The sequence below is a fragment of the Cryptomeria japonica genome, chromosome 4 (genome assembly GCF_030272615.1).
Source record: "Cryptomeria japonica chromosome 4, Sugi_1.0, whole genome shotgun sequence".
Classification (NCBI taxonomy): Eukaryota; Viridiplantae; Streptophyta; class Pinopsida; order Cupressales; family Cupressaceae; genus Cryptomeria; species Cryptomeria japonica.
In genome coordinates, this window is record NC_081408.1 from 368,626,887 (window position 1) to 368,653,179 (window position 26,293).

Here is a 26,293-nt window from a genome sequence, read left to right on the forward strand (position 1 = left end):
AGGGTCCCAAAAATATTAAAAATATAGTGTAGTTACATTATCATCCATTAATTGCATTTTTATTCTCAAAGTTCTAAAAAATAACTCAAAAATATAGTATTGTTACATTATCATCCTTTAGTTGTGGCTTAATTTCAAAGTTACAAAAAAAAACTCAAAAGCATAGCACAGTAACATAGTCACCTCTTAGTTGCAATATTCATCCTCAAAAATCCAAAAATTAATTGCATTTTTGTTTCCTTTAGTTGCATTATCATCCCTTAAAAATAGAAAATCCCAAAAAAATAGTTTGATTCATTTCTAGCATTTCTCAAAACATTAAAAAGCACAAAAAATAAAAAATCCACGAAATCCCAAAAACAAAACAATCACTCAATATCAATTTTCAAGGTCACATCCAAAGCATCACCATCTTTGTCCTGAACATCATTGATCCTAGTCCAAAATCTACAAACAAACATCATGGATTGACATTATGCATTTCATAGGGAAGGCAAAGAATTTATACCTTCAATTGAAAGAGCATGTAAACAAAATTTGAATTAAACCTAACATTCCCAAACAAATATGATCCATATTCTACCATTGCCCACAAAAATCCCTTTCAACCGAATACAAAATAAAACACCAACCTTCTCAAAGCCTCAAAATTATTCACATGTTCCTTCGAAAAGTAATCACATACTAAACCTTCTCACCAAGGCTCTCCAAGAATTAGGATAAGAACACATAGATCAATACACTTGGTCCAAGAAAGATCAAAATTATATACCTATGTCTAGCAATGGCTCATTCCAAATCCATTTCTTGATAGAAAGTCCTCCTACAATTCATAAATCCTATAACCAATGCCATCATACACTCCATTTCCAATCCAACCCACTCTTGAGAGTCCCTTTTGAAACCCATTTCTCTCTTCCCAAAACATTTAAACCTTTGATGATTCCCCTATATATATCCAAACTCATGCCCCATGTCAAGAAGGCAATCTAGAGGTTAAAAAATAAGTTCTAAAATAGATCAAGACCCTAATGCTTTTCAATCCATTCAAAAATTTGGCCACGATCCATTTTCTCTAAAATATTATGATGGTCCCTTTATCCCTATTTATTCCATTCAAAAGGATCCTCTTCCACCTCAAGAGAAAATTGTCCTTTCAAGTTTCATTCATAATTCACTCCTTTGACAAGACCATTGTATCTCTTCCATACAAGATGATCCCAACGAGAGAAAAGATCATTTTCTACTCTAACCAATGATACTCTCCTATTTCAAGATCAAGGTATCCATTCACCTCCATATACACCTCAACATCCCTTCTCCTTAGATGATATTATTATCCCTCCTAATCTCTCTAGTGATCCTAATCTACCTCAAGATCCCATTGTCCCTTCTAATCTCCCTCGTGATATTAATTGGAACCTCAAGATCTCATCATCCCTCCTAATCCCCCTAATTATACTAATCCTCCTCATGACCCCATAACCTTTACCCAAGCTAATCATGAGTCTTCTATAGATCACATTGGTTCCTCCACTTTCATCAAATCAGGTTTACTTCATAATCCTGTCATTCCTTACATACCATATCCTCTTGAAAATGGACTCATGTATTGTTCAAAAGCAATCAGTATCCCATTAGTAAAAACATTTGTCAAAGCATGCATTATCAAGGAAAAGGGTTATGCCTCCATGAACTAGATATATTAGAACCTCTCAATATCAAAGGAAATCTTAATTATCATGGCCTCGACTACATAGCTCACTATCAAGACGTTGGTATGCCTGCTACATCCCACATTCCTCTATCTAAACCCAAACATACATATGCCCCCGCATCACTCCCATCCATCTTAGGTCCTTGTATCCCAAAACCAAAGCCTTCATACCTTCCATATATCTTGCATCCTTATATCCCTCCATCCACAATCCATATCACCTCTAGCTCACAATATACTTACCCTATCATAAATCAAGATGAGAATTGACACACATCCTTGAGAACCTTCCAAACATTTACCTATATCAACTGACCCAAAAGACCTCCACATAATTCTATCGACCCATGAATCCTTTTCTTTGAAGTAATTAGGATGCTAAGGATAAAATCCATAATTTCAAAAATCAACATGTATTCAAGAATCAACATTTAAAATCCTAGAAATGGAGGGAACAACGAGGCTGGGTCCTCTAGTTCTGCTACCTCTGCAACTCAAGGACAAGTGATAGATGATGAGGATGGGAGACCAGATGGGGACCCACGGCAACGGGACCCTCCCCCCGACCGCAAAAAGATGATAGATTCTCCAAAATGGGTCTCGATGCTATGAAAGTTGACTCAGAAAAGACCACGGAGGTGAAAGCCCTCAAACCCTGGAGTAGTCTTTTTGCAAATAAACCAACTGGAAAATCATCTTTTCCATTTGTGGAAGACATCTCTGATAGAAAAATGGGTAAACTTGTTATTGGGGTTCCAGATTTGGTTATCGATCATAGCATTTCTTTAATGGCATTCTCTCTGGTGGGGAAGTTTGTTGGACCACGACCCAATATTGAGGATGTTAGGTCTTTTGTTAAGAGAAAATGGAGGATGAAAGGTCAAGTTGATGTTTCTGCCCTTTCCAGAGTTTTTTTCATTTTTTCCTTCTCTTGTGGGGAAGATATGGAAGCGGCATTAAGCGGTGGTCCTTGGATGTTTGGTAAATCTTCCCTATCTATGAGAAAATGGTCTCCTAATATGGAACTCAATGACTCTTTCTTTGAATCTGCTCCGGTCTGGGTAAGGCTACCTGGCTTGCCGCTAGAATTCTAGATTGAGGATGTTTTCTTAGGAATTGAAAACTCCTTTGGGGAGCTTGTTGCGATAGATCCAATGACTGCAGCTCGAAAGAGGTTGGTTTATGCGTGCATTTATGTCAATATTTCGCAGAAGATGGATATTCCTAGTTCTATTGATATTAGTTCCAAACTTGGTTTATGGGAACAGACAATAGAGTTCAAATCCCTCCCCTTTGTGTGCTTTTCTTGTAAAAAAGTTGGTCACTAGGCCAAGGCTTGCCCTAGTAACCCTAAAGCCATAAATAGGTTTGGAAAGAAAAGAATAATAATAAGGAAGTTAGTAAAGTGGAAGGAAGAAGTGGAATTCCTAGTAACATACTAGACTTATCAGAAAGAGATAGAAATGACCCTCTTAAGACTCCCCCATTGAAGGAAGATAAAAAGAATGAAATCAGTGAGTTTGAGATCAAAACAGTTAATACTTTTGAGGCCCTACAGGCTCAGGAGGAAGAGAATGCTATCAGTGAAGAGATTCTTGAAGAAGGTGAGATTGAGAATGTCACTGAATCTCATCATGAGGCCCCTCAAGCTTCAGCAACAAAAAGAGATGAAGAGTGCCTAAATGAATTTGAAGAACATGAAATTAAACTTGGAAGGAAGAACAAGTTTGGATCGCCTAAGGTTAATCTAAATGCCTTATTCTAGAATAATGGAGTTGATATGCCCACATCATCCTAGCAAAGAGGAGAACTGTGGAGTAACATGAAAGATGAGCCTAGAGATGAGCATGAGGGAGAAATAACAGGGAATGGAAAAAATAAAAACAAGAAGGCGGGATGCCCTAATGGGGTGAAAACTAGGATCAGGTCCAAGGCTGATATTGGTGTCTCCAAATCTCCACAGGGATGTAAAACGATGAAATGGCATAAGGATTAGGAGAGCAAGCAAAACATAGCTGATGGAAGGCAGCGAACTATATAGGAATCCTGCCCCCAGGTTTCCAAATGAAGGTAATATCATGGAACATCAGAGGCCTAAATGGTCTCAATAAATAGGATATATTATGAAATCTCATTCAAGACCATAAACTGGATATTATCTTGGTTCAGGAAACCAAAATGAGTAAGGAGAAAGTGGAGAAGTTAAACTTCTTTAAAAATGGAGGGGTTTGTGGTAGCAGCTCGAACGGGGCATCTGGTGGGGTGGCTATTTTCTAGAACAAGAAAACTATTGTAGGAGAAATGATTGATGAAGATGGTAACATTATATCCATGAAAGTTAAAAGCATCTACGAAGGAAAGGAATGGGTGGTCACAAATATCTACGCCCCTAATTCCAAATCTGCTAGGAGCAAATTTTGGGATAAAATCCAGCAGAAAAGAAGATCTTTCCCTAAGAAAAGCTGGTTGTTGATGGGAGATTTCAACACTCCTCTGCAAGGTACTGATAAATCTGGAGGAACTCAAGCCCAACTGGACAGCAGATCTGATTTGATGGACTTCATCAATGTCAATGCTCTTATTGATATGGATCTAATTGGAGCTTCTTACACCTGGTCTAATCACAAGGATGGTGAAGACCTCATTCAGGTAAGACTTGATAGATCCCTTGTTACTAATGATTGGATTCTTTCTCATAGATGCTCCTCGTCAGTTGTCAATAGAATTGGTTTGGATCATTATCCCATTGCCTTTGTTGCTAAGTCCATTAAGAGTAATTAGAGTTTCCCTTTCCGGTTTGAGAAAATGTGGATTTCTCACCCCTCTCTTGAAAAATCCATTGCCAACTGGTGGAATATTGATGTGAATGGAACAACCATGTATAAAGTTGCTAAAAAACTTAGAAACATCAAAGATAACATTAAGATATGGAACAAGAAGGTCTTTGGTGATATTTTTGACTCAAAGAAAAAGTTGAAGGAGGAATTAGAACAGATCCAAAACTCTATATAGAAAGATGGCTATAAAAAGTATCCCAAAGCTAAGGAAGATGATGTATTAGTCAAACTTCACAACATCATATCTAGGGAGGAAATCTATTGGAGGCAGAGATCTAGGGCTATTTGGCTGGAGGCTGGGGACAGAAACACTAAATTTTTTCACATGACCTCTTTGAAACATAAAGCTGCGAACAGAATTTCCAGATTAATTTTCGAGGAAAAAATTCTTCTTAATGAGGATGATATTAGGGATGAAGCTGTTAGTTTCTTTTCTCAGCCCCTCACCGGTAGCAAGGATATTGATTATACTCAACAACAAGATCTAGTTGACATCATCTCCAAGATTATTAATCCTAATTAGAATAAGGCCCTTTCTGCTATCCCCTCTGCTGGGGAAATTAAAAAATTTGTCTTGTCCTTTCAAGGGGATAAGGCTCCGAGACCTGATGGCTTCCCTACGTTTTTCTTCCAGGAATTTTGGCATATTGTGGGAAAAGACACGATCAATGCGGTAAAAGAATTTTTTGGTTCAAGAAGAATCCTTAAGGAAATCAACTCCACTTTTATTGCCTTAATTCCTAAGGTGGCAGGGGCGGATTCAATGGGAAAATTTAGGCCAATAAGTCTATGTAACTCCTTCTATAAGATCATATCTAAAGTTTTGATTCTAGAATTTTGGTTGTCCTCCCCTTCATCATCTCCGAGGAGCAAAAAGGTTTTGTTCCTAGTAGGCAGATTTTGGACTCTATCATTCTTGTGCATGAGAATATTCACTCCCTCAATGCTACCAATAAAGAAGGATTTCTAATAAAGTTGGATCTGGCGAAATCTTATGATAGAGTGGATTGGCAAGTTCTTTTCAGAATCATGGAGGCTTTTGGATTTGATGAGAAGATAATCAAAATTATCAGAGAGTTGATCTCCACTCCTATGTTTTCAATTCTCATTAATGGATCTCCTACTAAATTCTTTAAATCATTAAGGGGGCTTAGACAAGGAGATCCCATATCTCCTATTCTTTTCACCATCTTTGCGGAGAGCATGAGTAGACTGATCCAAAAAATGAAAGTGAATAAAATTATCAAAGGTCTTCAACCTTCCTCTGCTAATGTTTTTTGTTGTCACTAATAGTTTGTTGATGATACTATCTTAATGGTATATTCTTCTATTGGGGAGGTTGTTGCCTTTAAAGGTGCTCTTAATTCTTATTCTTTGGCAACTGGTCAGCAAGTCAATTGGGACAAATTGGCTATATACATCATGAACACTCCTATTATAAGACAACAGAAAATTGCTAAAATTATTGGTTGCAAGGTGGAAATGCTCCCCTCCACTTATCTGGGTCTCCCCTTGGGATTAGCTCCCCCAAATTCCTTCTAGAATATGTTAATTGACAAACTCAAAAAAAAACTGGCTGGCTGGAAAGGATCCATTTTATCTCAGGCTGGAAAGTTGCAGCTTCTTCAAGCTACTCTCCAAAATCTCCATGTATATGCTCTCAGTCTATTTGGTATCCCGGCTAAATTTGCTGAAGCATTAGAAAGAATCCAGAAGAGATTTCTCTGGTGAGGGGTTGAAGAAAAAAAGATACTATCCTTGGTTGCTTGGGACAAAGTGTGTAAACCAAAGAGAAAAGGAGGGCTTGGTATTAAAGCTCTAAAAACTTTTAATAAAGCTCTCCTTGCTAAAAAAAATATGGAGAGCTTATGACATTAAGAAAGATTGGAACTGGATCTAGTTGACAAATATATTCAGAATCAGCCTCTCTAGGATCTCCTCAACTCTAAAGACATCCCTGTTGGATCCTTCATTTGGAATAGTATTATCAAATCCATAAAAGTGGCCAAAGCTAGAGCTAGATGGGTCCTTGGAAAAGGTGACAAAATAAGGTTCTGGGAGGATCCTTGGATGAACAATGAACCTCTCTTTGATAAAGGCAGCAGTCAATTTATTGAGGAATGTAAAAGGAGGTTTGGGTCTATGGTGTGTGACTACTGGAAGGAGAACAAATGGGTTAGGCTTGATGTTGTATATGCTGGATTTTCCCTGCTCCAGTAGGGGTTGCTGTCCTTTTCTATTAACAAAGATTATGATGATGTTTTCCTCTGGAAGAGTAATCCAAGAGGTGACTTTACGGTTGCTTCTGCCTACAAAAACACTTTCACTCAGATCAGTAACCCTATATGGGGCAAATTTTGGAACATAATTCTTATCCCTAAAGTCAATATGTTCCTTTGGCTTGCTACTCACAATAGGATCCTTACTATTGACAACTTGGTTCGAAGAGGCTTTATGTTCCCTAGCAGGTGTGAGCTATGCCAGAAAGAGGAAGAATCAGTTGATCATCTATTTTTCCATTGTTCCTTCACTTGGGAAATCTGGAGTAAGTTTTGGGTGAATTGGAAAGTGGATTGGGTCATGCACAAGAGTCTCAAGGAAATTATTTGGCAGTGGACCTTCCCCACCAAATTTCCTCTTATTAAGAACCTTTGGTCCCTGATCCTCCCCATGACTTGCTGGGGAATCTGGAAAGAGAGAAATAATAGAATATTTAGGGAAGCTAAGTGCACCTCTCAGGTGGTCTTTGAAAAAGTTTACAAGGCTATAAAAGAAAACATAAATATTCCTCACAAGAACAATAAATAATGATTTTTTACAGATATGAATGAAATTTAAAAAGGCATCCTTACTGAATGGAACTTAATCCACAAAGTTTGCAGATCTGACAATAAGACTAGGAGAGATAATATTGTTTGGCGATTTCCTGATCATGAATGGATAAAGGTGAATTTTGATGGGGCGGCTAAAGGCAACCCTGGGAAGTCTGGTGGTGGAGGAGTCATAAAAAATGCTCAAGGTGTCTGTATTGCGGCTATTGCTTCTCCTTTTGGGGTCCAAAATAATCATGTGGTTGAAGCTCAAGCTATGCTAAAAAGCCTCCAGCTTGCTCAGGAATTCAAATTTTAAAAAAATTGGCTGGAAGGGGACTCCCTCAACATCATCCAGGCTCTTAAAGGTACTAGTTTTGTATCTTGGAATATTACAAATATAGTTGAAAGTGCTAAAAAGATATTAAATGACTATGTTAGTATTCTCATAACTCACACTCTAAGGGAAGGCAATAAGGTTGCAAACCTCTTAGCTAATGAAGGGGTCAATTTAGAGGTGGAGGTTAAATATATCGGAGAGACCCATTGTAACAGGGATGTTAGAGAGCAATTATTACTTGATCGCATCAATGGGTCAATTTAAAATCATGATTATCTTTTGGGGTCCAGAAATCAAAGACAGAGTTTGGGGGCAAATGAACTATCAGTTAATGATTGCTTTTAGGCATCGGTATTATGATCATATGTGTGATGGGGTTTATAATAATAAGTGTCGGTTTTGTGCGGCCATTATTATTATCTTTAAAACCACAAATGGGACTCTGTTCTGTTATTCCAAAAAATTTCTCAAGAACTTGGGGTTAAATCTGCAGATTGTGAGATACACCTTTGGGTACTTCAACTTCTTGTTCAATATCAGAGGTAACTTAAATAGGAATGAGCCCTCTGATTGCGAAAACTGGAAGAGTGAGCGGGAAGTATGGAGGAGGCTTCATAGATATGGATTCACCGACTATATGGAAAAGTTGCATGGAAGAAGAAATTTGGTGTCACATGGCTTTGCTAGGGGCTAGGATAGCAATAGAGTCACCTTGTTTGGGGAGACCTAGAATATTGATGAGGATATGGTTGTGGAGGTCACGGGTCTTCAGGAGGAGGGCACTAAATTCTATAGAGACCGGAAGTATGTTGTTGAATCAATTAAAAACTTCCCGAAATCTGAGGATGAGAAGGCTCAGCTTGCCAAGAAAGACAACATCTCCTACTACCTCCCCCAGCAAGTAAAGTCTTTTTGGCAGAAAGTGTTAAGGGTTTTGATGGAATTCCTTACTGTTGATGGTAGATTTACTAAAATCTACAATTATCATTTTGTAATTCTTAATCATTTATGCCATGGGGTTAAGATTTCCCTGCCCTCTTACTTAGCTTCTTCTCTGAATGAGAGTTTAGCTGACCATGCTAAAGAGCCCAATTCTTACCCCATAGCCCATTAGGGGCTTATTTTACTCATTTACGAATACCTGAAGGAAAACGCTAGGGCTAGCAAGGATGATTACCTGGTAACTAATGCACATGTTTTTGAGAGTTGTAATGATTCTGAGTCTGATAATGACTAGTCTACTACCCCTACTCATAAAAAATAGAGAACTGATATTGATACTGTGGAAACGAAGGTGCATTATGAATTGGAGAAGGAAAAGGGGAAGGATATTGAGATAAAAATGGAGAGTGAAAAGGTAGAGGACGCTGGAGAAGAGGAGGAAGGGAAAAAGGATGCTAATTCTGAAAACCCTTATTCTAACCCTATGGGTTCAGATAGCAAGAATGTCACCCCGAACTCTATGGAGGAAGACAAGCCTAATTCCATGAGCACTGAGCAGGGTAGGGATTTGGTGAATACTATTTTGAATACTGCCTAAAATTGCACACTGGAGTCTTTCAATCTCCAGAAGTGGGTTATTGACAACATAACAAGCATTTAGAGCAAACAGAGGGAACTGGAAAATAAGATACACAATTTGATTAAGGAAACTAATTCGGGGGAAAAGAGTGAGGAGATGGAAACCAGTGAAGCTGAGGAGGAAATTGAGATGCAAGACTGGTCGGAGAAAGACCTGATAAAAGGGGATTTGAAACATCTGGAGGATGTTATCAGAATTGCAAAAGAAAAGACTGAGGTGGATAAAGATAACATCATCACACGGGTTGCTCAAATTGAGAAGGCTTTGAAATGCTTCATGAACCACAGTCTTCAGGTCTTAAGAGTCTCGTCACATAATATGAATGCCTTGGTGGATCACTTAGAGAGGAAAAATCAGGATAAGAACTTGGTAATCATTGAAGATGTACCGACCTCCAGCTCCACTCATCAAATCTCCAGGTGAAGGACTAGGCAGACCACCACTAATATGGAGACCAAAATGAAAGACATCCAGCTGAAACAAGAGAGAAATGATCTGAGAGAAGCCGCTAAGGCCATGATGCTTTTGGTTCAGAATGCTGAGGAGTCTATAAAAGTTTTCATCTGAAATGTAATGCTGGGTTTTGGATGCCAACTTCTCATTGGCTCCATGCTGTCCTTTTGTCCTAGGTGTTGGTTTTTGTACTGGTCTTTTGCAGCTATTTTGTTTTGGTCCTATCTTCTCTTGTTTCTTTCTTGCTCATCTATCATATTGTAAGCAGGTTTCGGGTCCCTTAAAACCTGATTTTCCTTAATCAAAAACATTTAAAAATAAAAGACATGTAAACACTAAGAAAAAATTTATCCAAAAGAAAAAAATAAATATCCAAAATGCCACAAAGGCACAAAGGCACATCAAGCCAAAAAAAAAAAACCATGTGGATTCCTAAATTGTGCATAGAAGCAATGCATTCCAAAGAACCACAAAAGAAAGAAAAATAAAAAACCACGTGTATTCCTAAATAGCTTATAGATGCAGTGCATCCTAAAGAAAAATTAAAATTGGCATAAAAAATTATTATCCCTCCACCCAAACAACTCCTAACTTTCAAACCTATTCCTCCATTGCCTCCTTTATCCATTTTATGTCCTTATGTCCCAAAATCCACATCCACTCCTCCATTATAATCTCAAAATTCAGAATTCACTTTTCCACCATCTTTCAAGGTGTGTGCCAATATTGAACTTTCTAACATTTTCATCTAGCCATACACAAATCTTCCAACACCCCATTCATTATCCAAAACCTATTTTCCGTTTGTCCTTCCTTACTATCCAATCCTTTTCATAAATCCTTACCCTGATTTAGTCCTTCCTCACTCTCCTATAATGCATCTATTATCTCCCATTATAAAATGAAAAAAAAAACTATAAATAGATTTAATTCGTCCACTCGTGAAAAACACTTCTTGTGGCACCTTGGGAAAGTACCATGACAAAGAATTAATAAACAAGTACCATGTGTAATCCATCATCCTCTTGTAAACTATACTTGGGGAAAGTTTCATCCATGCTATCTAACCCTACCTCATCCTCCATGATCCCTCATCCTCCCCTATCCTTCACCCTATCTACATCCATTATTCCTTTCTGCACATTTGATCTTAACAAGGCTAAGGATCTCCATAAGCATTGTGCATCATATTTGCTTCACCTTATCCACACCCTTCAGTTCATATGTGTTACCTTATCCATTTCTTACTTCCACCATCCATTAGCACTTTTGATCATTCATATCATATCCATATCTTATCTCCATCCCATTCAAATCCATCCCTTGATCTTGATCTAAAGTAGGGACATAAAATGTAAAAAATGTTTTCATAAACCTCTTCACTTGTCCCTTCTTATGAACCACATGCCTATTTAATGCACCTGTTGGAATCCAATAACACTGAGAGGGAGCGGGGGTGAATCAGTGTTATACCAGAATGATCAATTTTAGCCTTATTAAAACATGCATATACCAACTGGTATACCAGTACATACAGAATTGAAAGAAGTAAAGCAACCAATAAGCCAATCACATAAATGAGAACCATAACACACAGAATCAAAGATGGAAAAACCACAGTGGGATTTGTGATCCACAATATCAATCCACTGGCCATATGAAGAGATATTACAAAATATAAGGGGCCTGCACTTTAAGGAAGGCTTACAGCCTAGAGCACACTGCTCAATCACAAAAGGAGCCTCACTGACTACATATAAATTCAGACTACAATCCATAGAAGTGTTGAACTGCAAAAGATAGCATCTTTTATGCCAGAATATAGTTTTGGTTAAGCTCTGACTATTTCCGTCTAAAACCCTAAACCCTTTGCCAGAATAACCCTTACATGAATATCCTCACATATATAATCTCTCTGATATATTTTGCATCATATCACATCCACATCTCCATTAAATTTCCATTACTATGATGATATCAAAATGATCTAATTCAACTGACCTATATACCCTATACAACTTATCATGTCTTATGTTGGCTTACAAAGATAATTACAATATCAATATACATGTCGACTAGATAACATAAATACATGAATATCAAAAACCATTGTCGATGCCAAATCCAAGAGATGTCGGCCTCCAATACCAATAACCATATTCTAAACCATGTCGGCCTACATTGTCGATAACCAAAAAAATCCTTCTATCCTGCTGGTGTCGGTGTCGATGTAATGTCTGTGAAGTACCTACCGGTACACAAGTAAACCAAAACAAGAAGCCGAAACAAGATACCATGTTGCCATCAATGACAACATAGAGAAACCAACCAATTGAGTGTCAATTGCCAACAATCTCCCCCTTTGGCATTGATGGCAACACTCATTTGAAAAATGGTCTTGGTTTCATCTGTCGTGTAATGCCCTGCGAAGAAACCCTAAAGGATTCAACTAAAACTCTCGAAAAGAGTGCAAATAATTTATTTTTTAAAACATTAAAGAACTTAAAGATGCATTAAATTAAAACATTTGCACAAGTGGAAGACTTAACTTAAACACCTAAAGGGTTTCCAACAAAGATTACTCGATTAATCCAATGAACATCAAGGTTTATTAATCCAATTAACAATTAGAATGATTAAAACTACTCATGATAAAATGATTACCACAAGGACATAGAAATTAAATTCCATAAGAGATTTAACTAGCATGATTGAATATATACATCTGACATTAGCTACATTACATCACTAAGATGCATCCATCAATCCATGTTGTTGCATTTAATTAATAACCTCATACATGAAATTAAGATTAATATCGCCTAAATTAAATCATACATTTTAATCATAATACCATACATACATCTAAAATTAAAAGGAACCAGATTAACACATACACCATACAACACCAATTGATATCGGTTCACCCCTAATGGGCTACATCTTTGGGTCGGCTTCAGGTGCAAGACCATTCTATTAAATGAAATATGAAAAATACATAAGGTTCACATTAATTACATCCTGCCATCAAGGCATACAAAAGAAAATAATACATATGACCACATAGGGTCCAAGGGATACATGAATGATCCAAGAAGAAGAAAGAGGATCCATCTGAAACATGATATGGAGTAAATACAAGAGAACAATTGGAGCACTAGCGAAACTAAATCCACGCAATCCATCATAAGAGTCACATGACCTAACATGAATATCAGGTACTCACAAAAATCATAAACAAATAGATATGACTCCCACAAAAGTGCTCAAAGAAAAATCAACAAAAACTGCACACTAGTGAACATAAGGGAAGAGTGCCATCACATAGATTGGTATGGTTATCCTGGCAAGCCCCCATAGATCCCAGGCCCCATCATGGGTTATCCTGGTAACCGCTCCCAAACCCCCTGCCCCATCCAAGTCTCATGTGAACCCAACACATCCTTTTGTGAAGACAAGGTTTTGGTTGGCCATTCCAGGCCTTCTCACTGCATCTTGAGTTTGTACTAGCACTCAACCATGAGCGAGGGACAATTATCTTTATTAATGTTTCATCTACCTAACCCCCTAATATATTATTTAATTATCACTTAGTTAGACAAAATTTCGATGGGTTATCTTGCTTACCACTTTGGGCGTGGCCCCCACTCAAAAGCCACTCTCCCATATGACACTTAACCACAGATCAGATGAACTCCCAAAACCAAGGTATACACATGGAAAAGAACACAAAGTTCAAGACAATAGAAAATCACTTGGCCAAACAAACTTTTACGCAATGTAACCAACTGACAAATCCTCATCACAAGACATAAATGATCATAAAAACCACCACATGACAACATCTAATAATCTAATCAAGGACTTGTAGTTTCGAACATAAATGCGAATACAGTAAATAAACTCGCATCTTCGCTATCCTAAAAAAAAATTCTCATTTCGTTTAAGATACATGTCGACCAAAGTTTTCTAATTCTTCTATATATTTCAATTTACACAATAAAATAAATATCAAAATCTCACAATAAATTAAAACCCAAAACTCATTTACATGATTATATTTATATGCTATACATTTAAAAATATAATTTAATTTATACCAATATTGATAGTTTTTTTTTTTTTCAAAATAAAATATTCATTTCCATTTAAAAATAAATAAAACATCTATTCTATTTTTTTCTTAATCAACTATATATTTTCAAATATATGAAAATATAAATTAAAACTATTATTGATAATTATTTTATTTTTTAAATAATCATTTCCCTTGTTTTTCAAAAATAAAATTTCTAATCTAATTTTTTTTTTTAAATCAGATATATTTCTTCCATGTATAAAAATAATAATACAAAACTATATATCTCTTTCTTCTTCTTGGATCATTCATGTATCTCTTGGACCCTATGTGGTCATATGTATTATTTGCTTTTGTACGCCTTGATGGTAGGATGTAATTGATGAGAACCTTATGTATTTTTCATCTTTCATTTAATAGAATGGTCTTGCACTTGAAGCAGACCCGGAGATGTAGCCCATTAGTGGTGAACTCCTATACTCCATGTCTCCCCCTAATTTACAGGATGTAATTGATGTGAACTCCTATATCAATTTTTGATGGCATTGATGTCAAAGGGGGAGTGATATTGATGTGAAAAAGAATAGAAGGAGTTGTATACATTAGGGGGAGACATGGAGTATGGAGTATATTTTAATATTCAGCTTGGGGAGAGTAGGCAGGATGAAACCGACATGTAATTCCCCGCCAAGAAACCTTACAGGATTCAACTAAAACTCTCGAAAAGAGTGAAAACAATTTTTTATTTTTTAAACATTAAAGAACTTAAAGATGCATTAAATTAAATATTGCAATAACATTTGCTCAAGCGGAAGACTTAACTTAAACACCTAAAGGGTTTCCAATGAAGATTACTCGATTAATCCAATGAACATTAAGGTTTATTAATCCAATTAACAATGAGAAAGATTAAACCTACTCATGATAAAATGATTACCACAAGGACATAGAAACTAAATTCCATAAGAGATTTAACTAGCATGATTGAATATATACATCTAACATTAGCTACATTACATCACTAAGATTCATCCATCAATCCATATTACTGCATTTAGTTAATAACCTCATACATGCAATTAAGATTAATATCACCTAAATTACATCATACATTTTAATCATAATACCATACATACATCCAAAATTAAAAGGTCTCCCCCTAATGTATACAACTCCTTCTATTCTTTTTCACATCAATATCACTCCCCCTTTGACATCAATGCCATCAAAAATTCTAAAAAGAATTTAAAAGATCCAAAAAATATACAATGAATATCCAAAAAATATCTTACCAGAGCTTAACAAATTTAAAAATTTATGGATAAGCCTTCTCCAATAGCTCAAGATAAGTATCCCAACCAGACTTGAAATTGTTGGAAATAGATACGAGTCCATTTAGTATATGAGGAAATGATTCTTTCTCACTTATCTCTATCGGTGTGGGATTTCCAACCATATCCATACACTCCTTATGTACACTAAGTGAATCCAACCGAGGACTCACCAAGCCTCTCAGAATTCTAGCTCTTCTTATGATTTTGTCTTTTTCCTTCTCAAGAACAAAAATTTGGGCTTCCAAAATTAAAATTTGACCATCAATGGATGTAGTCAATGAAGTCAATCCATCAAAAGAATTAGCTATACTTGCAATTTTCTCCTGAAATTCTTTTATCTTCTTATCCACATTAAGTGTAAGTATATCTGTTTTACAACATACCCTGTATATATTTGTACACCGCTTCAAAGAATTATCTATCAGTTTCAACTTTTCATCAATCTTCTTCTTCTCAGATTCAATCACCTGATCAAATGCGGCTCTTTTAGCCTATGTGAACCTCTCCAATGCTTGCATGTTTTAAATCTGTTGCAAAGATTGAAAATCCTTTTAAATGTGCTCAGTAATTGTCTTCAGCTTGCCGAATGGGCTCGCTTCCCTATTAATCTCGTACTCCGAGACTAGTTTATGTAAAACAGTGATAGACTAATCAATAATCTCTTTATCTATAGATCCCTCCTTCATCAATTTCTGTGTAGCCATCATCATGAATTCAGTCAGACTCATCTCGGTTATGTTTTTCTTTACAACCTATGAGGTGTCATTTGACAACAATTATGGACCTACTACTGGTTCCCTGTCGGATTCCCCTTTCTTCTCCTCTGATGATTTATCCTTTATAGCTTCCTCACTTACACTGGTGGCTTCGCCACTTGGTGTAGTCTCTTTAACTACCGGTTCCCCTGTAGGAACTGTAACCTCAACCTATAAATTTGTATCCGGAGGACTGTTATCCTCAACATTAGTATCCTGTACAATATCAATCTTTTCACTCTCTGTATTTGTTGGTATCTCAACATTTGTCTGTACACTTGTATCTACTGGAGGCTTAATTTCCAATATCTTAATTTTTTTCAAAATTGAGGGTGAAGTACCCATAATACCTTTTCCTTTTCCTTCAACCGGGGTGTCTGCAGTGTCTATCTTTGATTTTGATGAAGTAAAGAAACCTTGGTTCTCTCCAAAGAACTTAACCCATGCCTTGTGGGTCTCCTTTATTATCTTATTTACCCTTCCTAGCATCAAACTCATTATTCTATGTTTGTTTTTAAAGACTTTTCTATATGCCACCTCAAGTGTCCTATCCATTTCCTGTGGATTAATAGAAACACAAATAGATAATAATTCTTGAATTTTTATGTGTTTTTCTTATTGCATTGTTGATAGTCTCCTAGCATCTAACATATCATACAATTTTGCTGGTATTCTATCTTCAATTTCTATTAAGGCTTTCTTATAATTATCCAGATATAACAATATTGCTTCCTCTACCTCTCTTTGTTTATCATTCTCCAAATGATCATAGTAGAAATGTACATTCTTTAACATGTCATCCTTAGTTATTTCATCTACTAACTCTGCACAATTTTTTGGTGGAACATTACCAGATTGAATAGTTGTATCAATGTCATTCTTCTTCTTCCTTTTTGAAGTACCAAATGGAGATGAAGGTGTTTCTTTTGGTGCTTTCTTCTATTTCGGTATCTTGAATGTAACTTTCCTAACCGGTTGCTTTTTAGCCTCTACCTTGGTTTCCTCTATTTTCTTCCTTACAACCCTTTTGAATGCCAAGGGTATGTCATCATTCGATTCAGACTCTGTTGTGATAGACTCAATGAACACTTTTGGCTCTTTCCTCTTCCTTCCTTTCTCCAGGACAACATCAATCAATGCTTTGATGTCCTGCGAAACCTTCTCAACAAACTTGCTTATCTTTCCTTCCTACTTCTCTCTCTTCTTCCAGTTGAACTTTGTTTCAACCTCTTGTGTTTTTTGTTTTGCAATACCACAGGACTTCTCAGCCTCATCAATAGGTACATCAATTAACATTTTTGCATAAGCCTCAAGGATCTGTGCATCAACTTCATAGCCCATTTCCTCAATTCAAATCCTTCGGGGCTTAACCGCTTCCATAAGTGTTTCATCTTTCTTCACCATGAAGCATATTTCAGTTGAATATTTCTCAACAATATGCTTAGGAACCCTTTCCCTATATTTCATAGACTTCTAGAATCCCTTAAAATATCCCCATACTTTATCATCTCTCTGACTACCTAAAGTAGCAATTGATTGTTTCAATTGTCTCCCTACCGGGATACCAAATGCCCATTGTCTCTTCCCAAAATTGGGAGTGTCATTCATTAAAAATAACATCAAGCAAACAATTAAGTTTCCATACTGGAAAGTTCCTTTCTTTTCACTTTTAATATTTCCTAGGTTTATCAGTAATTCATCTAACATCCAACCACATAGATCCAATTTCTCATTTTCTCTCATCATTTTGTAATCTTCGAAAATGGAGGAGCTAGAAATAGAATTTAGACGGTTTGACTGAGTTACCTTATAATCGATGATCATGCTATCAAATCTAATGTCTATGTTGGTAATAGTGCTTATTCTCATAGATCTCCTGTCAAATGTTGCGCCAGTAATTTTGTTGACATAATCATTAGAGACCTTCTTGTCTGGACATTGCCCAACCTGTGGTAAACCAGTAATTGCCCTGATGGCTTCCTTGATGATCTTGTAAGGTCTATCCAACCAGATAAACTCTCCATGTACTCTGCTTCAAAACATACCTAATGATTTCATCTTCAAATTCCAGAATGTCCAGAATGTTGGTAAACCCTAAGTCTTGAACGTGCTTGTATGTCAGTTTGATCTTTCCAGAATCTCCCATAAGCTCGCTCATGTACATGCTCTTTATATCAAATATCCTCAAATCCTCAATGTGATAGTGTATGTATGCCCTAACATCTTCGACATAAACAACTCCCTCTGGAACACAAGAAAATGCTCCAACCGAATCTTCCAGGGTAGCCACATGTAGATACCGCTTGAAAACTGGCCTGGGATGGTCCTTGACTTCTACAACAATCAGATTTGCAACAAAGATAGGAATAGATGATGATACCACTTCCATGATTAAAGATAAATACCTGATGATCGCTTCTGGTGAAACCCTTAACAAATTCTTCCAGTCGTTGGTGAAATCACTCAAGAAGATATCTAATTGCACTAAATAGCCTTTCATCATTTTGAATCACACTAAAATTGCTCTAAATGCAAGGTGATAAAAAAATGAAGTGAATTCAACCATTTATCCTCCAAGAAAAACCCTAATCTTTCAGTGACATCAATGACTATCAGTGAAAGATACCGGATCTCGAACAAAACATATCCATGCCGGATAGACATATCCAATGTCTAGAACATCTTCCAGAACCTCTTCTCGGGGCATATACAACATCTTCATGAATTTTTCCTACCCCTAAGGCATCTTCCTCAGTTATCGGATGAGCTACCTGTCGATGCAGGAGCAACCTCTTATGTGAGATAAGTAACCGGTGCATTCACATCTGCTAATTGTTCTTCAGTCTTCCTGACCCATCTCTGAGTATGATCTTGCCAGATTTCATTAACCTTCTCTTTCCCTTTATCATTTGATCCTCCATTAACAACTAGTGGATTTTTGCTTCAACAAAATTTGGCAATATGTCCAACCTCATTACATGCATAACATGTAACATTGTTCTTTTGAATTGCTTTACTAAAAATGGTATAATTGCTTGACCTGCACTGATTAGCCATAAGTCCTAACTTTCCACATGAATAGCATTTAATATTCATTCTACAATCTTCTATCTTATGACCATACTTATTGCAATTAGAACACTTACCAAGAGTAGAAGCAGGGTTCTGATTTGCTCTGTTTCTACATTGCCTAGCCATGTGACCAAATTTATTGAAAAAAAACATTTACCATTAAATTTATAAGAATTAAACTGCCTTACTAGTGCCTTATGATTTTGATCTTTGCCCAAAACTCTGTCCTTGCTCAAATCAAAGTCCACTAGAATCTCCATTCTGCCTTTGTCTCTTCAACAACTCATCTAGTTGTGTCGAACTAATCTTGAATTTTTTTTTATACTCACTTGCAGTAGTTAGATCTTCTCTCAGAATTATCATTTATCTCTCAAGCTCTTGTTCATTACTCTGGGATTGTACTAAATTAGCTCTCAACATATCATTCTCATGAACCAACCTACCACATTCTTCAAATTTGTTCTTCAGAGATACAACAAGTTTTTCTTCCTTTTTCTTTCAGTCTTCAATCTCTTTAGACATCCTCATAGTTATAGCTTGCATTTCATTTCTCATAACCATGTTCTCCTGACTCAATTTCTGGCATTGTTCCTTAAGTGCATCTTTCTCTTCATCATCCTGATTTTGCAAAAGTTCCTTCCTCCTAGCTTGAACAAATGATAGCCTCTCCTATAGGACAAGAATTAATTCCTTAGCATAATTCAATTCATCTTGTAGCTTTAAGTTCTTCAACCTTTTAGCATCATAATCTTCAAGTGCCATCTCAAGTTGCTTCTCCAAGCTCATGTCCATGGATTCCGGATTCAGGATCTTCCTCAAGATGTTAGACTTCCTCTAAGGCATAATGCTTTGATACCAATTGTTGGAATCCAATAACACTAAGATGGGAGGGTGAATCAGTGTTATACCAGAATGATCAATTTTAGCCTTATTGAAACATGCATATGCCAACCGGTATACTATTACATACAGAATTGAAAGAAGTAAAGCAACCAATAAGCCAATCACATAAATGAGAACCATAACACAGAATTATATGTGGAAAACCTCAAAGAGGAAAAAACACGGTGGGATTTGTGACCCACAATATCAATCCACTGGCCATATGAAGAGATATCACTAAATATTAGGGGCCTGCACTTATAGGAAGGCTTACAACCTAGAGCACATTGCTCAATCACAAAAGGAGCCTCACTAACTACATATAAATCCAGACTACAATCCAGAGAAGTGTTGAACTGCAAAAGATAGCATCTTCTATGCCAGAATACAGTTTCATTTAAGCTCTATCTGTTCTGGTCTGAAACCCTAAACCCTTTGCCGGCATAACCCTTACATGAATATCCTCACATACATAATCTCTCTGATATATTTTGCATCATATCACATCCACATCTCCATTACATTTCCATTACCATGATGATATCAAAATGATCTAAACCAACTGACCTATATACCCTCTACAACTTATCATGCCTCATGTTGGCTTACAAAGATAATTATAATATCAATATACATGTCGGCTATATAACATAAATACATGAATATCAAAAATAATTACAAATGCCCGATCCAAGAGATGTTGACCTCCAATACCGATAACCATATTCTAAACCATTTCAGCCTACATTGTTGATAACCAAAGAAATCCTTCTATCATGTCGATGTTGGTGCTGATGTCAGTGTAGTGTTTGTGAAGTACCTGTCGGTACACAAGTAAACCAAAACAAGAAGTCAGAACAAGATACCATGTTGCCATCAATGACAACATAGTGAAACCAACCAATTGAGTGCCAATTGCCAACAACACCATGTCATCACCTTGCATAGCATAGCAACTAATTGTCATAATGGTGAAAATGAATACAAGAGAGATAAATTCAAGAAGTATAAGGGTAAAGGCAAAAGAGATTGTCTTATTGCTATTGATAGTGGTATCACTGATGAAGAATCTGATGGTGATGCTAGTGAAGATATTGTGTTTGTAGCTAATAAGAAAGAGATATCAGACCAGAATGCATTAGTATCCAGGATAGATAACTCAGATGATTAGATCATTGATAGTGGTTGTTCCCATCATATGACTGGTGATCGGAGTAAATTTCTTTCCTTGAAAGAATTTGATGGCGGTGTTGTTAGATTTGTCAATGAACCACCCTACATGGTTAAAGGTAAAGGAGTTATTTCTCTTAATCAAAAGAGCAGTGTAGATGATGTCTATGGGGTTGAAGGACTAAAGCATAATCTTTTGAGTGTGGCACAACTCAATGACAAAGGATACCCACTAGAGCTTAAAAATGATATGTGCAAAATCTTTGACAATAAAGATGAATTGATTGCAATCGGGAAACAAACTAAAGGTAATTTGTTTCATCTTAATTCTAAAGATAGAAACTCTTTTATTGCAAAAATAGATGATAGATGGCTTTGGCATAGGAGATTTTGTCATATAAACTTTGATAACATTGTTAAAGTGAGTAAGTCCAAGACAGTGAGAGGTTTGCCTCAGTTAGACAAATTAGTTAATGCTCTTTGCAAAGAATGTCAGCTAGGAAAGATGACTTCTTCAACTTTCAAAAGAAAATCATTTTTCAGCAGAGCACTTGTTAAATTTGGTTCATACAGATCTTTGTGGACCAATAAGAACAAAAAGAATTCAAGGTGACAGATATTTTATGATTCTCACTGATGATTGCTCAAGGATGATGTGGGTCACATTCTTAAAGGATAAGACTGAAGCTTTTGGTAAGTTCAAGGCATTCAGGGCCTTAGTTGAGAAAGAGAGCGGTAAGAAGATAAAATGTTTGAGTACAGATCAAGGCGGTGAATTTACTTTTGAGGAATTCACTATGTATTGTGAAGAGAATAGTATCAAATCACAACTTTCTGCACCAAGGATACCATAGCAGAATGGTATCGCAGGAAGAAACAACCAATTAGTTGTTGAAGATGGTAGGACAATGTTGATACAAGGAGGTGTAGCGAAAACCTTTTGGAGAGAAGCTGTCAACACAACTGTCTACATGATGAATTGGGTTCTGGTAAAGAGAGGTAAGGAAAAGACTCCTTATGAATATTGATATGGAAGATCACCTGATGTTAGCTATTTTAAGATATTTGGAAGCAAATGTTTTATTAAGAGAGGTGATTAGATTAGCAAATTTGAGGCTAAGAGTGATGAAGGCATATTTCTTCGCTATTCCACCAAGAGTAAGGCCTACAAATGTTTTAATAACTAGACACAAAGAATTGTTGAGAGTGTTGATGTTCGAGTGGATGAATTTCTTGAAGTCTTAGAAGGAACCAGTTCAAAGAAAAATGACGAAGACAGTTGCATTTTGATTTTGGAACCAAAAACTGTGAAATCTGAAACCGGCAAAGAAAATTTTGATGTATGAGTCCAACTGGAATAGATAAATTCAGAAGAAGATGATGACAACGAAGAAGCTAAACCTGAAGATAATGATCATGTTATTCCTAGATATGTGAGACTGAATCACAATCCTAAGCAGATTATTGGAGATAAGGATGTTGGAGTGCTAACCAGAAGAAGAATTAGAGAGAATTCTTGAATGATCTCCACTATTGAACCAAGTATTGCTAAGGAGGCATTTGGTGATGATCATTGGGTTAAAGCTATGGAGGAGGAATTGGATAAAATTGAGAAGAAGAACACTTGGACCCTAGTACCCTGACCGGTAAATAAAAAATGTTATAGGTACTAAATGGGTATACAGGAACAAGTTGAATGAAGATGGTGTTGTAGTTCACAACAAGGTAAGATTAGTCTGCAAGGGTTATGTGCAAGAAGAAGGAGAAGATTATGGCAAAAAAATTGCACCAGTAGCAACACTAGAAGGTGTCAGAACTTTAATTGCATTTGCAGCCCATAAAAAGTTCAAGGCATATCATATGGATGTTAACTTTGCATTTTTGAATGGGACATTGGAAGAAGAGGTATGCATAGAGCAGTTAGATGGTTATGCTTTGACTGATGAAAAAGATATGGTATGTAGATTGCATAAGGGTTTATATGGATTAAAGAAGGCACCTAGAGCATGGTATGAAAGGCTTCATACACATCTAATGAAGATAGGCTTTCTGAGAACCAGTGATGATAGTAACATATATCTCAAGTCTGAAGGAGATGAAATACTCGTCAGTGAAGTATTTGTTGATGATATTATATTTGGAGGTAATGATGTCATGAGCAACATTTTTGCAGAGGAAATGAAAAATGAGTTTGAAATGTCTTTAGTAGGGGAAATAAAAAATTTCATAGGCTTGAAGATACAACAAATAAAGAATGGTATTTTCATTACACAATCTAAGTATGTGAAAGAGGTTTTGAAGACATTTGGCATGAGTGACTATAAAGAAGTTGGGACACCAATGGTTACAGGTTGTAAGTTGTCCAAGGAAGATGAATCTAAGTTTGTTGATGAAGGAATATAGGTCAATGATTGGCAAATTGCACTATGTTGTTCACAGCAGACCGGACATAGCCCATGCGGTTGGCATAGTTGCTAAATTCTAGAAGAATCCTAAGGAGACACACCTGATAGCAACCAAGAGAATCTTTAGATACCTGAAAGGTACTGTTGACTATGGATTATGGTATCCATATGGAGGAAACTTTGATTTGAAGGCATACATATATGTTGATTGCGCAGGAAATGTTGATGACCGGAAAAGCACAACTGGTGGAGCATTTTTTCTTGGAGGAAGGCTTGTTTCATGGAGTAGTAAAAATAAGAGTTGTACTTCACAATGTACTGTTGAAGCTGAGTATATTGTAGCTTACATGAATTGCACACAGGCTATATGGATGAGGCACATTTTGGAAGGTTTTAAGATGAAGATTTTAGAACCTATAAAGATTTTATGTGATAACACAAGTGCCATAAATATTTCCAAGAATCATTTTTTGCACGAATGAACCAAGCACATTCAATTGAAGTATCATTTCTTGAGGGAAAAAGTTCAGAGCAAAGATCAAGAAACTCCTGTTGTTTTCTAACTGGAGAATGAGTCTGTAGTTGAGTGTGTGGTTGCCAAACTGGAGAATGAGTCTGTAGTTTGAGTAAAGGTAGATAGAAGCTTAAATAGATCTTATCAAGCAAGTGTAGTGCTATTCAGACAAATCAAGAAACTCCTGTTGTTTTCTAACAATTACAACAGAATTGAAATCCCCTAACAGAGTAAGCTCTGACAAGCTTGGTTACTTATTAAATCCTCTAACAAGGTGGTCAGTTAGATTGGATTTTCAAATCCTCTACTAAGGTTACTCCTTGCAGGGTATTTTATTCTAACAAGGCATTTGTAGTCGATCCCTTAACTGGGTGATTCCTAATAGGATCATTTCTTAACAAGACTTTTGTAAAAGCTTTAACAACCTTGGCTTTTAATAGGGCAAACTTTAGAAGAGTTCAGATATTATCTTGTGAGTCCCATCTCACCTAGGTTTTTACCTATTTGGGTTTTCCAAGTATAAATACTTGTGTCATGTGGTGAATGTTTTTGTGGTTATGATCTTATGGTTGATTTTATTAACTACTTAACTATTTCTGATAAGGCATGATAACCAGAAGCATTGAGAAATGAAGCATTGGCATATGATAAAGCATTTGGATGTTTACAAGTTAAATGTTGTTTACTGTTAAGTTGTTGTAACAGTCAACTGATATTCTTATGAGTATTGATCTTGACAGTGGTATTTCATTGATAAGTATACTTTGTATGTTTGAGTTTGAGTTTGGGAAGTTTGTATCATTTTTTCTATTTAGTGATTCACCCCCCCCCCCTCTCAGTAATCTACCAAATACTTATTATTTCATCATACCATCAATTGGTATCAGAGCATCTCAGGTCCTCTAAGGTCTAATCCTAACAACTTGAGGAAAAGATCTGCTAGACCATGATGAAGAAGGAAGGTCCGAAGTTCAACAAAGAAAACTATAGGATATGGAGAGACATAAAGAAGATTTACATCAAGAGTCTGGGAAGTCAGTATTGGGATCATGTAGATACTAAGTATATTGCACCTACTAGGATTCTGACTGATGATAAGAAGAAAGAACAACAAGAAATTCATCAAGCATTGGAGGCTATTATCAGTTCCCTATCTGATGTTGAATATGTAGATATTCATGGTCTTGAAACTACATATGAAGTATGGAAAAAACTTGAAGAGATTTATAGCGGTGATGAACATGTTAAGATTGCTAAAGAAGAGAGTCTAAGAGGAAAGTTTGATGACATGAGGAAGTCTGAAAGTGAGAATATCTACCAGTATGGTCAAAGGATAAAAGAGATAGTTGGTGAAATTAAGAGTGCGGAAGGGAAAGTGGAAGATGCCATAGTAATCAGTAAGGTACTGATAACCCTGCTACCGATCTATGCTATTCGAGTTGCGCGTATTCAGGAGCTGAAGTCCATTCACAAAACTAAGGTAAATCTTGACTCCATCATTGGCAAGCTTATTGCTTTTGAATTAAATGATTATGATGGTAGTGTACAGAAATCTGACTGTGCATTTAGAGCTTCTGTTCCTAACCCATCTGTGAGATAAAGTAGAGATACTAGTCATGGTTATGAATCTAGATCCAATAGAGATGTTGATGATGAAGATAGTTTAGTGGAGCTTGAAGCATTATTGGCAAAACGATTGCCTAGAGGCACTGATAAATAAAGAGGTAAATTACCTTCAAAATATTTTGCATGCAACAAGATCCATCACATAACAGAAAATTCTCCTAATGGTGAAAATGAACACAAGAGAGATAATTCAAGAAGTATAAGGGTAAAGGCAAAAGAGATTGTCTTATTGCTATTGATAGTGGTATCACTGATGAAGAATATGATGGTGATGCTTGTGAAGATATTGTGTTTGTAGCTATTAAGGAAGAGATATCAGACCATAAGGCATTAGTATCCAGGATGGAAAACTCTGATGATTGGATCATTAATAGTGGTTGTTCACATCATATGACCAGTGATCGGAGCATATTTCTTTCTTTGGAAGAATTTGATGGCAGTGTTGTTAGATTTGGCAATGACTCACCCTACATGGTGAAAGGTAAAGGAGTTATTTCTCTTAATGGGACGAGCAATGCAAATGATGTCTACTAGGTTGAAGGACTAAAGCACAATCTTTTGAGTGTGGCACAACTCAATGACAAAGGATACCCATTAGAGTTTAAAAATGGTATGTGCAAAATCTTTGACAACAAAGGTGTATTGATTGCAACCAGGAAACAAACTAAAGGTAAGATGTTTCATCTTAATTCTAAAGTTAGCAACACTTTTATTGCAA